This window comes from Tenrec ecaudatus, chromosome 3 (assembly GCF_050624435.1).
Source record: "Tenrec ecaudatus isolate mTenEca1 chromosome 3, mTenEca1.hap1, whole genome shotgun sequence".
NCBI classification, from domain to species: Eukaryota; Metazoa; Chordata; class Mammalia; order Afrosoricida; family Tenrecidae; genus Tenrec; species Tenrec ecaudatus.
In genome coordinates, this window is record NC_134532.1 from 176,925,823 (window position 1) to 176,940,699 (window position 14,877).

The 14,877-nt window shown below is 41.4% G+C and overlaps 1 pseudogene; it reads left to right on the forward strand.

The window, feature by feature from the left end:
• Positions 1 to 13,208: 13,208 nt before the first annotated feature.
• Positions 13,209 to 13,813, forward strand: LOC142443689 (AP-5 complex subunit sigma-1 pseudogene; annotated as a pseudogene).
• Positions 13,814 to 14,877: the final 1,064 nt, after the last annotated feature.

Consider the following 14,877-nt stretch of genomic DNA (forward strand, 5'->3'; position numbering starts at 1 on the left):
GCAGCATTCAAGGGATCAAAAGATGCATTACATTTAGATAAATCTACTACACAAGACATCTTTAGAGTATTCAAAGCAAGAATATTACTTTGAGGACTAAGGTATGCCTGACCCAAGTCATGATATTTTCCATTTTTTCATATGCATATGAAAATGAAATATTATATAAGGAAGACCTAAGAAGAAGAATTGATGCATTTAAATTGTTCTGGACAAGAATGTTGAAAGTACCATCAACTGCTAAAAGGACAAATTGATCCGTCTTGGAAGAAATACAGTCAGAGTGCTCCTTGGAGTCAAGGGTGGTGAGATTTCCTCTTACATGTTCTGGGCATTTGTCAGCAGAGACCAGTTCCTGGGATGAACATAATTTTGGGGAAAGTTGGGGGGCAGTGAAAAAGAGGAAGGCCCTCAATGAGATGGGTTGATACTGGCTGCCTCAATGGGCTCAAGCACAGGAGCAATTATGAGGATGACACAGGAGCGATCAGTGTTTTGTTCTGTTGTGCATAGGTCTCTAGGGGTTGGAACGAACCTAATAATCCCAATAGCTTAGGGACATGCATCACCGGGACAGCATTATTGCCCAAGGTAAGCATCCTATAAGTATTTTGCTAAAATTTCATTTATTTTTGAGGTATTTGATTATACTTGCTTTCAAAACTTCCCAGGGTAAAATTATTAAATTTGGTGAACCTTGATTTCATCCTTATCTGGATGGAACAAACCCCAAGCTATATTTTGATGAGCATATTGTTTCTTCCTACAAATACTTTCAACGAAGCTTCAATTGTCGTCCTTGGTTTGCTCTGTGTTGATAATAATTCATAGTGACATGACAGGACATAGCAGCACTTCCTGTGCTGTTTCCTGGGCTATCATAGAAACAGACAGCCAGGATTTTTTCTGCTGTAGAACTCACAGGGACACTGTAGACAGCATTCAAATACTTGGTCATTGTGCAATGTCCTTCCATGTAGACAGAGGGTTAATATTAAGACATGTATTTTTATCAAACTCAATTTGAAATCTGTTTTCAGTCCTTTCAAATGTCCAATGTGAGATTAGCACTTAAGCAGCAATTCATAATAGGTGCACTCCAGGCACTTATGTAAGAGTCTAACTGCAAGACCACTGCTGATCAATACTTATCACAGACTAGGTTGAAAGAAACCATTTAAGGAAGATTGTCTGAAAAACAAATGGACTACTCGTTTCTGTAAAGTGTCTCCCTGCCTTAAACAAGACCATCTTCACAGAACTCCAAACCGCAAACTTTTGACTTATCTCCTACTCCCTGAAAAAGGTTATGGCGAGAAAATTTAATTTTGTTGTTAGATATCATTCTTCATTGACCTAATTTGTTAAGTCATTTAACTGAGTTCATTAATAATTATGCTTTACTTATATTTTGTCGTGCCTATGTGTCAGGTATTATTTCTAGAACAATATATGTATAATTTCATTTAATTCTCAAAAAATTCTCCTTTGAACTAGATACTTGTTTACCTTATTTTAACAAACAGGAATTGAGCGGCGCTCTTCCTTCGCTATCTTACTCTGGAATTTCCATTGAGACCTGTTTATCATAACAGCAAGTAAGCAAGTTCTTAAATCACTTATTAAAAGGCTTGAAACCCAAGTCATTGCACAGTGTTTTAAATAGTAAAAATATATAACTAAAAGCAGTACAATCAAAACAAAAATATATCATTTCTCATCAAGATAAACTTTTCTCTAAATGCAATTAAAATCATTGGCTCAATGACCATGGTGAATTAGCCTCATTCTTCCTTTACCATTTTAATTCAGCTAAACCTGTGATGTGGGACCAAGAACAGTCATTACAAAGGGAGTTTGAATGTGTTAGCAGCGAATGCTAGAACATGAGCTACAACTTTCTTTTTGAAGAAATCGTTCTTTGTATAGCTTAGTTACTATTTGTCCAATTTGGGACACATTTCAGCATTATTTCTACAATTTCTTTCCTCTACTTCCTCTTTTTTTCTTGTTTTGTACTGGCCATTTAATTTTTTAAAGAAATGTAATGAATAAATATTGTCCAAATCTTTTAAATATCTTTTTTCTCTTTTCCTCTCATCTTCTATAATTTCTATTGATTGAACCTTATATCATCTATCTGCTTATAAGCCCATCACTGAATTCTGCATTTCCAATCTTACATACTTTTAAGAACAATTTTAATGTATTATATTTATAATATAGGGAGATTTATATGGTGTAAGTCCAATAGAGATGTTTCAACAAATAGATGCAGTACTGGAAGCACACACTGTGTCTGAATCATATTCAGCAAAATTTTGTTTACATATGATGGTGTTCAATAACGTCTACATTTTGTTGGGTTACCTTTCTTTGGAATGGACACAAATAGTATCTCTTCTAGTTCTTTGGTCACATAGCAATCTTGAAATTTGTTTGGAATAGATGAGTGTGGTAGTTACATAATCTGATGTCATTTTGGGACTTGAGAGACTTAAGAGTGAAGGGATGGAGTCTAGTCTGCCGACCAGGATATAGCCAGAGGATTCTGGGAACTCCTGTATTCTACTCCTTGGAAGCAGGAGTCAGTCTCTCTCTCTCTCTCTCTCTCTCTCCTCACTCCCTTGGAGACTTTCTTCTGCCAAAGCTGAAAACCACATGGACCTACCCTGATGCAACCCTGGGTCTGGAGAAGCCACATGGAGACCCCTGTCAGTGCTGAGATGCTTACGCCTCTGGACCCACAAGACTTTGCACACACTGGCCTGTGATCTTCCTGAATTTGGCATCATTACGTGTGTTTCGTGAGTCAGAAGAGGACTTAATAGATTGGTGTCAGACACATGGGCTAATCTCTGACTTATGAACTTGATCTGGACTGGACTGGGATATTTTTTCTCAATATGCAATTTCTCTCATAAGTAAACCTCTTTCTTATACACATGTGTGTCTAAGAATTTGGTTCTCTGGTCTACCCAGACTAATACAATGAGTATTTCCAGCAGGGAATCAGTGTGTTGAAATATTTCAATTACTATTCTGTAAATTCCTGCAGTTTTGTTTTGCACTGATGCCTTCAATAAAAGTGGGATTTCTTCCTTCAATATCAGAGTTTCCTGAACATATGCTACTTCTTAAAATAGTTAAATGTCAACCAGTTATTTCTGGTAAAATGATTCTGTGTATGCTTTTCATCTTCTTTTCACACTTCTTGCATTGTTCAACATTTTGCATGTAGACCTCTTCAATTCTTCAACCTGAGACTTGCATTTTTTTCTCTTGTTTTTTTGGCTTGAGAAATACTGAGCATATTCTTCCCTTTTGATTTTCTAACTACAGGCTTTATTAACTCCGGATGAAATTATACTTGCTTTGTCTTCTCAAGCTAAACTTGGAAGTTTTCTGATCATCAATTCTTCCATTCACATTAGCTTCGCTACATTCAAAAGCAAGTTTCAGAGTTCCTTATTACATCTAGTTTAGTACTTATTTTCAATATTGTTAATGATTTTTTGCTTCTCGATGTTATTCCACAACTGCTTTATTGAGACATGGCTTCTTAAAGAAATTTGACCTAGAAGGTATAAGTACATATATCATAGACTGAATATGTCTCCTCAAGATAAGTGTCAACTTGGTTGGGTCAGGATTCTCAGGGGTCTGGTTACATCATGATGTAATGTGTCAACGTGTGCAATGATTTCCAATGGAAACATCTACCTGTGTCTCTTTGAATTTTGCTTCAGAAGCAGGTAACTTGTCCCGTCCCGTGGGAACTTCAACTTGGATCCTGGAGGAGAGAGTGGGAATTGGGGGGGTTCAAGAGGCACGGAGAATGAAGACAAGACAGTATCCTGATCAAGTCTCATTTAATGAACAAAGAGTTACAGTTTATATCGGCCAGCAAGGGGGGGAAGCATGCGCCACACATGCAAATTAGGCTACTTTGGCAACAGGCCAATCAGGGAGTTCAGGGGAGCGCGCCCTGCCGTGAGTCAGTAATGCTTACAGTCTTCAACCAGGTACGTGTTTATGTAAATCAGGCACGGGCGAGGACAATCTTTTACCCAATCAAGGGGATGCCGGACACAGGTGCTTATCTAAAGAGCATCACACCTTGTTTGCTCAAGCTTTACAGCTGCAGCGCTCTGTCAAGTAGGCTGGGGTAGAATACCCAGAGCTCAGGCTAATAAATTCCAAGTAATGGCCGGGCCTCATGGCTCCAGACAGTAACTTGTCTTACATATTTCAAAGGTTCACAGATAAAGAAGAATGTTGCCCTAAGATGAATTTGGACTTGCAGTGGATTTAAGACTTTTAGAATGAAATCATGGGATGATTGTGTTTCACTTGTGGCAAGGGCATGAATTTTGTTAAATTTCATGGTTTGAATTGTGTTCCCTACAAGATGTGACAACTTAGCTAGGCCTTGAATCTCAATGGTTTCTCAATTCTGTAATTTGTCAGTTATGTGTGGATTCCATCCTATGATGATCTGAAGTTTTCTATTGAATTCTTTCATTTGATTTAACTATTCTATGTTCAAGAGCAAGTTTCATAGGCCCTTGATGTCCAATTTTGTCTTTTCTCTCTGCTGTCATTTATAATGCCCTTGAGCATTATTCATGTGTGATGTTCTTGATGTCACTCCATAATTCAGCTGCTCTTTGGTCATTAGTGTTCAATGAATGAAATCTATTCCAGGTATGGTCTTTAAGCTAGGATATGCTTGAGGTCATATTTGGGCTCTGGTGGACTTCTTTAAATTTTTTCAGCTTCAACCTCAACTTGCATATGAACAATTAATGGTCAGTTCCACTGCTGGTCCCTAACTTCATGTTAGCTGATGGCACTGAGCATCTCCATCATTTCTTCCCACATTTCTAGTCAGTTTAATATCTGTGTATTTCACCTGACAAGGTCCAGCTATATAGCCACTCTTTATGTTGTTAACAAAATGTATTTGCAATGAAGAAGTCATTCATCTTACAAACTTCCATAATGTGATCTCCAGATTTGTTTCTATCAACAAGACCATATTTTCCATCTACCGATTCTTCCTCTTTGTTTGTAATTTTTATATTCCTATCACCAGTAATTATCAATGCATGTTGTTTATATGTTTGATCAATTTGAGACTGGAGAAGCTAGTAGAATTTATCAATTTCTTCATCACTGCTTTTACTGGTTGGTGAATAAATTTTTTTAAAGTTGTATTAACTGGTAGTCTTTGCATATAAATATTATTCTATTACAGATTTCATCGTACTTCAAGATCCTGAAGTTTTCTGTTTATAAATGATAGGCAGGGGAAGATACTGGGAGGTTCATAAGAGTTAAAGGCGCCTCTAGCTGCCATCTTGCGTCCACGCTTGTGTGCGCCTAATCTCTGCTGGTCTACCAAAGACCCCCTGGGCGCCAGCCCTAGTTCCCCGCGAGGCCCCATTTCCACTCCTACAAGATGAAAGAAGATCATGAATCAAGAGAAACTCGCGAAACTGTAGGCACAAGTGTGCATTGGTGGAAAAGGAACTGCCCGCAGAAAGAAGGTGGTTCACAGAACAGCCACCGCAGATGACAAAATTAAAGAAGCTAGAGGCAAACTATATCTCTGGTACTGAAGAGGTGAATGTGTTTATAAACCAGGGAACTGTGATCCACTTTAACAACCTTAAAGGCCAAGCATCACTGGCTTGGACTTTAGGTTTGTATCACGGGCCATGCTGCTCCCCAGCATCCTGAACCAGCTGGGCGCAGACAGCCTGACTAGCTTAAGACGACTGGCTGAAGCACTGCCCAAACCATCTGCAGATGGAAAGGCCCCACTTGCTACAGGAGAGGATGATGATGATGAGGTTCCAGTTCTTGTGGAGAACTTGGATGAGGCATCCAGAATGAGGTTCACTGAGTCATCGGGTTCTGGGGAAGAAGAAACTTGAGGAAGTGGCTTGGAGCTGCTATTTTATATGATGACTGCTTGTTAAATCAGTGTTGTGTACAGGCCTGATAAAATCTAAATCTCTAATATTTTTAAGCCCAAGCCTTTTTGACTGAGCACCTCTTTTAAGTTCTTGTTTATACCGGATTTATTCTTTGCAGCCAGATATGCTGAAGAAACCAGGGAATAAAATTTGAAACAGGGTTAGTAAAATTCTTTGCCTAGTTAAAAAAAAAAGAGCTAAAGGCAACAGGGGCAAACACACAATCCTGTAGCAGTGAGGGTCTATGAGTAAATGACTGGATAGATGTGTAGGCAGAACAACTGGGAGAGGGAGAATGGTAGTATATTCATGTATACAGGTATGACAAAGGATGCTTGCATATGTGTATTTATGCTACAAACATGTCTAAAATGTTGTGCAGCTTAAGTTCTGAAGACTTCTTAGACATAAGTAAACAACTTGAGGCAAACAGTTGCTGGATTTACTGGACCAGCACCACAGTCAGAGAACCCGAAGGTCAATTGGCATCAGGTAGCTCACAAAGCCAATGTTCTACACACTAACTTCAGGATCAGTAACTGGGGACTTACTCATAAGCAGTCATCTAAAGTACAATTATTGATCTCTCCTGTCCAAAAGAAAGAAGAGGAATAAAAATCAAAAGACAAATGGAAATAATTAGTCCAATGGACCAATGAATCTCTCAAGTATCGGACTCCACAACCTTGAATCCAATACAACTAAATGGTGCCTAAAACTCAAAATCATAAAAGAAACCAGAATTACTGGTTGGCTAGTGACTGGTGGAACCTGCCCCAAGATTATAGGCTTTATGGTTCAGATTTGAAACTGAGGATTAGGAAATAAAGGACCAGAACCACAGGGGGAAGTGAGATAAGTAATCGATATTGAGATTATTACAATTGATGGTTTACATCAGAATGCATAGGAATGGTTGAATGCTAAAGTGAAGATATTCTCTGTAAAACTTCACCTAATTTACAGTACAAATTTTTAATGTTCTTTTTATGATGTGATGTCATTCTTCATAAATTTATCATTTCTGACATAGTAAATCATATGATCATCTGATTCAAAATGGCCAATACCAGTACATTTCAGCTCACTAACACATGGGATAACCATCTTTGTACTTTGTCATTTTTTACAATCTTCAGTTTTCCAAGACTCCAGCTTCATACATTCCATTTATTAATGGATGCTTTCAACTGTCCCTTCTACTTTTGAGTTGTGACCATCAGCAAATGAAGGTATCGAATGCCTTACTCTATCCACTTCATTAGGGGAGGTCATATTCTGAGTACCTCAACCTGGGGGGTTTATTTTTTGGGCCTATATCAAGCAATGTTCCTCTACTATTCATAAGTTCTCCAGAGGCTAATCCTTCAGAAGTGGATGACCTCTTCTTTTTCCTAGCCTGGTCTTAATTGGGAAACTCTGCTGAAGCCCATTCACCATGGGTGACCCTGCTGGTGCTTGAAATACCAGTGGCACAATGTTCAGCATTACAACAACACAAAATCTACCACAGTAGGACAAACTAACAGATGAATAGGTTGAACATATATTACAATGTTTTTAAATAGCCAATTTTCAACTACTTTTTTGCTACTGTTTCTTCAGCAAACCCCATATACCTAGCCTTGTTTGTTGACTTAGATGTACTGAGCAAGACTAGTGGGTAATGAATATTTCTTTACTAAATGGTATCAGTATTCTAAGTGGTATATGTTGAAATTACCAGTATGCTCCTAATTCTTACATGTTTCTCTAATATATAATTACATTGGTAAAATAGTATAAGGAAAAGCAGAAATTTAAAGTGCTTCATTCATCTCCTTATTAATTTTATAAAGCAGCCATGAATTTTGCATTTATACATCTATAAAAATAAATCCTCCCTGGAGCACTCGCTGACACAATTCCATGATCCATGTTTGCATATTTCTTTATAAAACATATGGCAGGCTTGCTCATGACACAGTCAACGCACTACTGAACTTGACTGCCTGATCTTAATTTAGCCAAAGCTTCTTTTTCCTAGGAAGTCTAGGAAGTCACTGTGTAAGACTTTATTCACTTTTCAATATTTCCATTGCCAGCAATAACCCTTTTCACTTCCTTTTCACGCCCATTTACAATAGAATAAAGAGAGTGCCGCCGTCTATTATATATATATATATATAATATAAAAACCACTGAATCTCAGTAAAAATTAATTTGCAACACAAGTAAGATTTAAATACACATCAAAATATGCATGTTTACATGTAAATGTCTGCAAATTATACTGCTTATGGAATCAATAAGTACAAAATCTCATTTAAGGTGACTGAGATAGCAATCCATCTTAATAGGGAACAATTGGTAATATAAATAGAAACTCATGATTGAGCTGGAGAAAGGAAAGCAACAGAGTAGGGCATCAATAAAAGCTTCACATTTAAGATGTTTAATGTTATGTGCATAAATGAAAGGAAAAACAATTGTGACTCTGACAGTAATTTATTTACCCTGTTCAGTTCAGAAGGACTCTTATTTTGCTGTATCTATTACGAGACAGGTCATTTGCAAGTATGGATCTATTTAAAAATTGATAGAATTCATTTTGAAACTTGCTGAGAGCTACTAGTCCTTTTTAAGTTTCTGACTACTGTTTCCAGATGATTTGTTACTAAGCAAATGATCACTAATAACACTTACTTTACCTGGGATGTTAGCATAATGGAAAAAAGAAGAAAATCCACTAACTGTGGCTTTAACTCTAAGAACATACTCAAAATAAAGTCTCCACTTGATGTTCTGATTTCCCCACAGAAACAACATCTAATAATAAGCTATGTTGTCATCAGGGATCAATGAGTCAGTTCCAACTCATTGTGAATCTATGAACAACAAAGCAAAATACTGCCCATCCTCACAATTGGCCCTAGATTACAGCTCAATATTACAGTCATGGCCAATTCATCTCACTGAGAGTCCTCCTGTTTTGCTGATCCTCAACCTTGCAAAACATAATGTACTTCTACGATACTGGTCTCTTGATGCCAAAATATGCTAGATGAACTCTTACCATGCACATCCGAACGGTATTTCCTCCAACATGCATGTGTTCATTATTCTGGTAGCCTACAGTATATTTAATATTCTTTGTCATCTCCATAACTCACGTGCCTCCATTTGTGTCTGGTCCTCATGCTACTTCCAGAGACCAGGATTGTGACTCCAAGTTATATTAACTACTTGAGTGTTCTGTAGTTCCTGGTTTTTGTGATATTGTTTATTGGTCTGTGAAGACTTTTGTTTTCTTTGCATTGGGGTCTGTTCCATATTTAGGGCTGTAATCTTTGACCTTCATCAGTTTCCAGTCCTTTTGCTTTTAGCATGCAAGGTTGTACCAAATACAAATCTCAAAGGATTGATGATTCTTCTTCCAACCGGATGCCCAATTTTCTTCTAACAATCTCCTACTAGCTTTTTTGTCATACAGATCAAGTAAAAGATATGGTGAAAGGATACAACCCTCATGCACACCTTTCCTGATTTTAACCATTCAGTACCTCCTTTTTATTTTAAATAAATGTCTCTTGATCTGTGTACAGATTCCGCATGAGCAAAACTAACAAGCTCTCATTCTTCACCATGACTATTTTCATTGTCAGTGAAACACAGGTAAACATCTTTGTATTCTTTGCTTTCCGCCAAGATCCCATGATGTCCCTGCTGCCAAGTCCTCTTCTGGATCTCACTTGAATTTCGGTCAGTTCTCTGTCAATGTACTCTTCAAATGTTTTAAAATTATCATCAACAAAATTTTACTTTTGTGTGATACTGGGTAGGAAGGTCAACAAAAATGAGAAAACCATGGATGAGATGGTATGTCACAGTACAGGCCACAATGGGCTCAAACAAAGAAAAAACAGGGAGAATGATATGCCTTCCACCAGATGTAAGATCACTACGGGTTGGAACTAATTTGATGGAGCCGAATAACAATTTTTAACTCAGGAAAATTTCTGTGCTTAGAAATGACTAAAGTAAAAAATAATTTCTGAGATATCTTGAAGCAGTCTTTCACATAATCAATGAAAATTAGTCACATTAGTTTGCTAAGGGTTTTTTTAATTAGATAACAAAATGTATAGTAGTGTGTTGTAGACATGGTAACATGAACAACAACATCAATCTAATATATTTCAACCAACTTTTTGATAAGTGGTCAAGAGCCAATGGTTATGCTCTCTTAAATTATCTTGGCTAATACCTACAACTCCATGAGGCAGAAATTGTTACTATGTATTTTAGGAGAAATGTTTTAAGAACTATTAATGAATGAGAGGTTACATGACCAAGGTGATATCCATGGTGAATGGTGGAGTTTAAGGACTGAAAGTCAGACAGGTAAGCATAATTAAAGTCCAAGTTATAAGTAGATGACAAATAGTAGAGATTATGTATCCAAATCCATGCAAATGTTAAAGTGGTAGATACTATGAGCACAGGTTATATAGGTAGTAAGTGGTGCAGGTTAGGTATTCAAGGTAGGACAAATGATAGGTGTTAGATTTTATATGATCAAGGTCACATAGGTGGTGAATAGGGGAATTCCATGACACAGGCTGTAGAGATGGTAAGTGATGGTGAGTCTCCAGGTTCTGGTTTTTTTCTTTTCAGTTATTATTGGTAAGTGGAGGGTCTTAGTCTGGATGATTATAGAGGACAATGCTTGCTATTATGCATTTATATATCATTTTCTCAACTTTTTAGAGAAGTGACAAAGTTAATATCCAAAATAACATCACCAACAAATGAAGTATTGGTGAGAAGGGAGGCTTTGGAGCAGTGGTTCTCAACCTTCCTAATGCCGCGACCGTTTAATACGGTTCCTCATGTTGTGGTGACCCCCCCGCACCATAAAATTATTTTTGTTGCTACTTCAAAACTATAATTTTGCTGTTATGACTCAAGCAACCCGTCTGAAAAGGTCATTCGACGCCCAAAGGGGTTCTGATCTACAGGTTGAGAACCACTGCTCTAGGGGATTGTGTGTTTGATATCTTTTTGCAATTTTGACAGAATGAGAAAGATGAAAAGCTGATTGGTTGGCGCTACATACAAAGATACATTGGTTAAGGAAAGGACCATGTTCTTCTTACTGGAAGAGACCTTTGGATATGAATTGACCTGCCCTGCGTGCAGAGCTTCTGCTAACTGTACCATTTGAGCATACACAATTGTCTTATCCTTCAGCATGGTCTCCTGCACAGTGTCACTCACCTCAGATCAGGGAGCTCACTGTACAGCAATGAAGCGTGTAAATGGAATCCACTGCTCTTACTTCTAAAGACACAGTCATAACTAACCTGAAAGAAGTTTTCAGTCTGTAATACAGGGGTCCTCAAACTACGGCCCGCGGGCCACATGCTGCCTGCTGAGGACATTTACCCGGCCTGCTGGGTGTCTTTGCCCATTTTGTTTTTTACTTCAAAATAAGATATGTGCTACTAACCCACCGGACCTTCACAGGAGCCTAGGGGCAAAGAACAGGGATCCGCCTACTAATTAGCCAGCTGGAAAACTCACTCCGCCCCACATGCTGCGTACCTGCTCGGGCTCTTCGTGCTCAGGGTCTCCCCGCAGGCCCACAGGGCTGGAGGCATCTCCGTCAATCCGACCCGCGCCGGCTGATGACGACACCGCCCCTGGGAGGAAAGTTCCGCACAGCGCCGGCGCGGGATTGCCGTCAGGCCGCTGCGCCCCCTCGAGGCCGCGAGAGTCAGCAACGACTGGCAATCGGTATACTCTTTTTTTTTTTTTTTTTTTGTCTTAATGTTTTTCTTTTTTTTTTTTTTTTAACAATTTATTGGGGCTGATACAATTCTTTACACAGTTCATACATATACATACATCAATTGTATAAAGCACATCTGTACAGTCTTTGCCCTAATCATTTTTTTCTCTTTTCTTCTTTTACATTTTATTAGGGACTCCAACAACTCTTACCACAATCCATACATATACGTACATCAATTGTATAAAGCACATCCATACATTCCCTGCCCCAATCATTCTCAAGGCATTTGCTCTCCACTTAAGCCCCTTGCATCAGGTCCTCTTTCCCCCCCGACCCTTCCTCCCCTTTCCCCCCTCCCTCATATGCCCTTGGTAATTCATACCTCGTTATTTTGTCATATATTGCCCTATTCGGGGTCTCCCTTCCCCCCTTCTCTGCTGTCCCTCTCCCAGGGAAGAGGTCACATGTGGATCCTTGTAATCAGTTCCCCCTTTCCAACCCACTCACCCTCCACTCTCCCAGCATCGTCCCTCACACCCTTGGTCCTGAAGGTATCATCCACCCTGGATTCCCTGTACCTCCAACCCTCATATGTACCAGTGTACAGCCTCTGTCCTATCCAGCCCTGCAAGGTAGAATTCGGATCATGGTAGTTGGGGGGAGGAAGCATCCAGGATCTGGGGGAAAGCTGTGTTCTTCATCAATACTACCTCACACCCTAGTTAACCCATCTCCTCTCTTAAGCCCCTCTATGAGGGGATCTCCATTGGCCGACACTTGGGCCTTGGGTCTCCACTCTGCACTTCCCCCTTCATTTAATATAATATATATATACACATACATATATACATGTACACATATATACACATACATACACACACATATTTTTTTTTTGCATGATGCCTTATATCTGGACCCTTGGGCACCTCGTGATCGCACTGGCCGGTGTGCTTCTTCCATGTGGGCTTATTTGTTTCTGAGCGAGATGGCCGCTTGTTCACCTTCAAGCCTTTAAGACCCCAGACACTATCTCTTTTGATAGCCGGGCACCATCAGCTTTCTTCACCACATTTGCTTGTGCACCCATTTGTCTTCAGCGATCCTATCATGGAGGTGTGCAGTCAATGATATGATTTTTTGTTCTTTGATGCCTGGTAACTGATCCCTGGGGCTGGCGCGCCCCACCCCACTGGGCTCGGGGCCGGGTCTGCGATTGGAAGGTGAATGTTGCCCACGGCCTATGATCAGCTGTCGGAAATAAGTTCCACGTAACCACCCAGACCGGACCACCACACCCACTGCATGCACGCAGGCTCATGCGCATGCCCAAACCAGTGTGCGCAGGCGCCGAAGGGCCACACAGGTGCCATTGCTCACTCCGCTGCCAAGGGGACAGCCTGTTACTGGAAGCCCACCGTCTCGTGGGGGAAGGCCTTTGCCTGCAATGCATGGTCTGTGCCTTCCTCATCCACACCCTGCGGACCCGAGTGACGAGGACACAGACTTCTGCCGAATGCGCTACTCCTGCGTCTTTGGTGCCGAGAAGTCACCTGATGACCCAAGGCCAAATGGGGCGAGAGGGACAGACTCCTCCACAAGGAGCAGATATTGGCCGTTGCCAGACAGGCGGAGTCTATGTTCCAGCTGCAGCAGCAGGTATCCGGCCATTCATTGGTGAACCTGCAGCCTCCATCATCCTCAGATGAACCAACGTCCCTACATGATGCCCCACGTGGGCCCTTACGCCTGGCAGCAGGGGACCCTTTCCGGGAGCCCCAGACCATGGTGTGGCTGGTTGTGCTCTCCTTAGGCTTCGTGCTGGTCCTGGATGCCCATGAGAACCTGCTTCTGGCTGAGAGTCCCCTTCGACTGCTGGTACGCCTCCTCTCTGACCACCTCCGCTTGCTGGCTCCTGGCACCAACCTTATGCTACTAGCGGACCGCATCGAGGTCATCCTCACCAGCTTCCTGCCCCATGGTCAGCTGCTCTTCCTCCATGACCAGTTCGTCCCAGGGCCTAGAGAAGGAGTTCAGCACTGCCTGTCCCCTCTGACCCTCTCCCTAGAGAGGGGCTGCCCCATAGGGTGGGGAGGGAGGACAGAGGCCTGGCACAGTCAGATGAAGCGTGGCCTCTGCCTCCTGCTCAGCCTGCACCCAGCTCTGATGTGCCACCCCACACAGGACAAATGGACGGGCCAGGGCTCCGGAATCACAGTGCATCTTGGGCCCAGAGCAGGGCCATGACTGATTCCGACCATGAGTCAAGCCCACCCCACTGCTACACTCACCTCTCCCCTTCCTGACCTGCCAACCGTCCCGGACAGCAGCTGGGGCCAGGGCAGCGAGGGGGTTCTGCTCTGCACACTGCCGGCATCGCTTTCTCAAACCCATGGGCGCGCCAGTGCGCCTCCCACATGGACAGGCCCTGACTTGGCACCCCTGTGGCCACAGCAACAAGGATGGTTGTCAGCGAGGCCAGCTAGGTGCCAGGACCCGCCACGTTTCAGAAGAATGCCTCCCTGGGAGGCTTTTGTTGTTTCTTGGTTCTGACCCATGTCTCCAGAAAATCCTGGCTTCCGCTCCCAAGGCCTGCACCCCCCACCCCCCTGTTTGCCAGGAGAGAAGGCACCAGTCGGGTGGGTGCTAGCAGCCCGGCCTTGGCGTCGTCTGCTTCCTGATTTTGAATGAAAAACTCGGCCTGTGTGATCTCACTCTGTTTCCAGGAGTCTAAGTAATGCAGGTCTACCACCGAGAGAGCAGGAGAAGGATGGAGTGGTCTTCCCATAGGGAGCGTCTCAGGACCTTATGTGGGGTCACAGTGAGTCGAAATGCACCCCCTGGCTTTGGGTTTGGTATTGCTTTGTGAGTGAGCACCAATCTGGATGGGGGTCTGAATAAACTCCTTGTTGCCTTCACCTCTCAAAGATGGATGGATGGATGGATGGATGGATAGGATATGTGCAGTGTGCATAGGAATTTGTTCATATTTTTTAAAACTATAGTCTGGCCCTCCAACAGGTCTAAGGGACATGAACTGACCCCCTGTTTAAAAAGTTTAAGGACCCCTGCTGTAATACCTACCATCTGAATTTAATGACTATAAAAATAGCTTAAAAT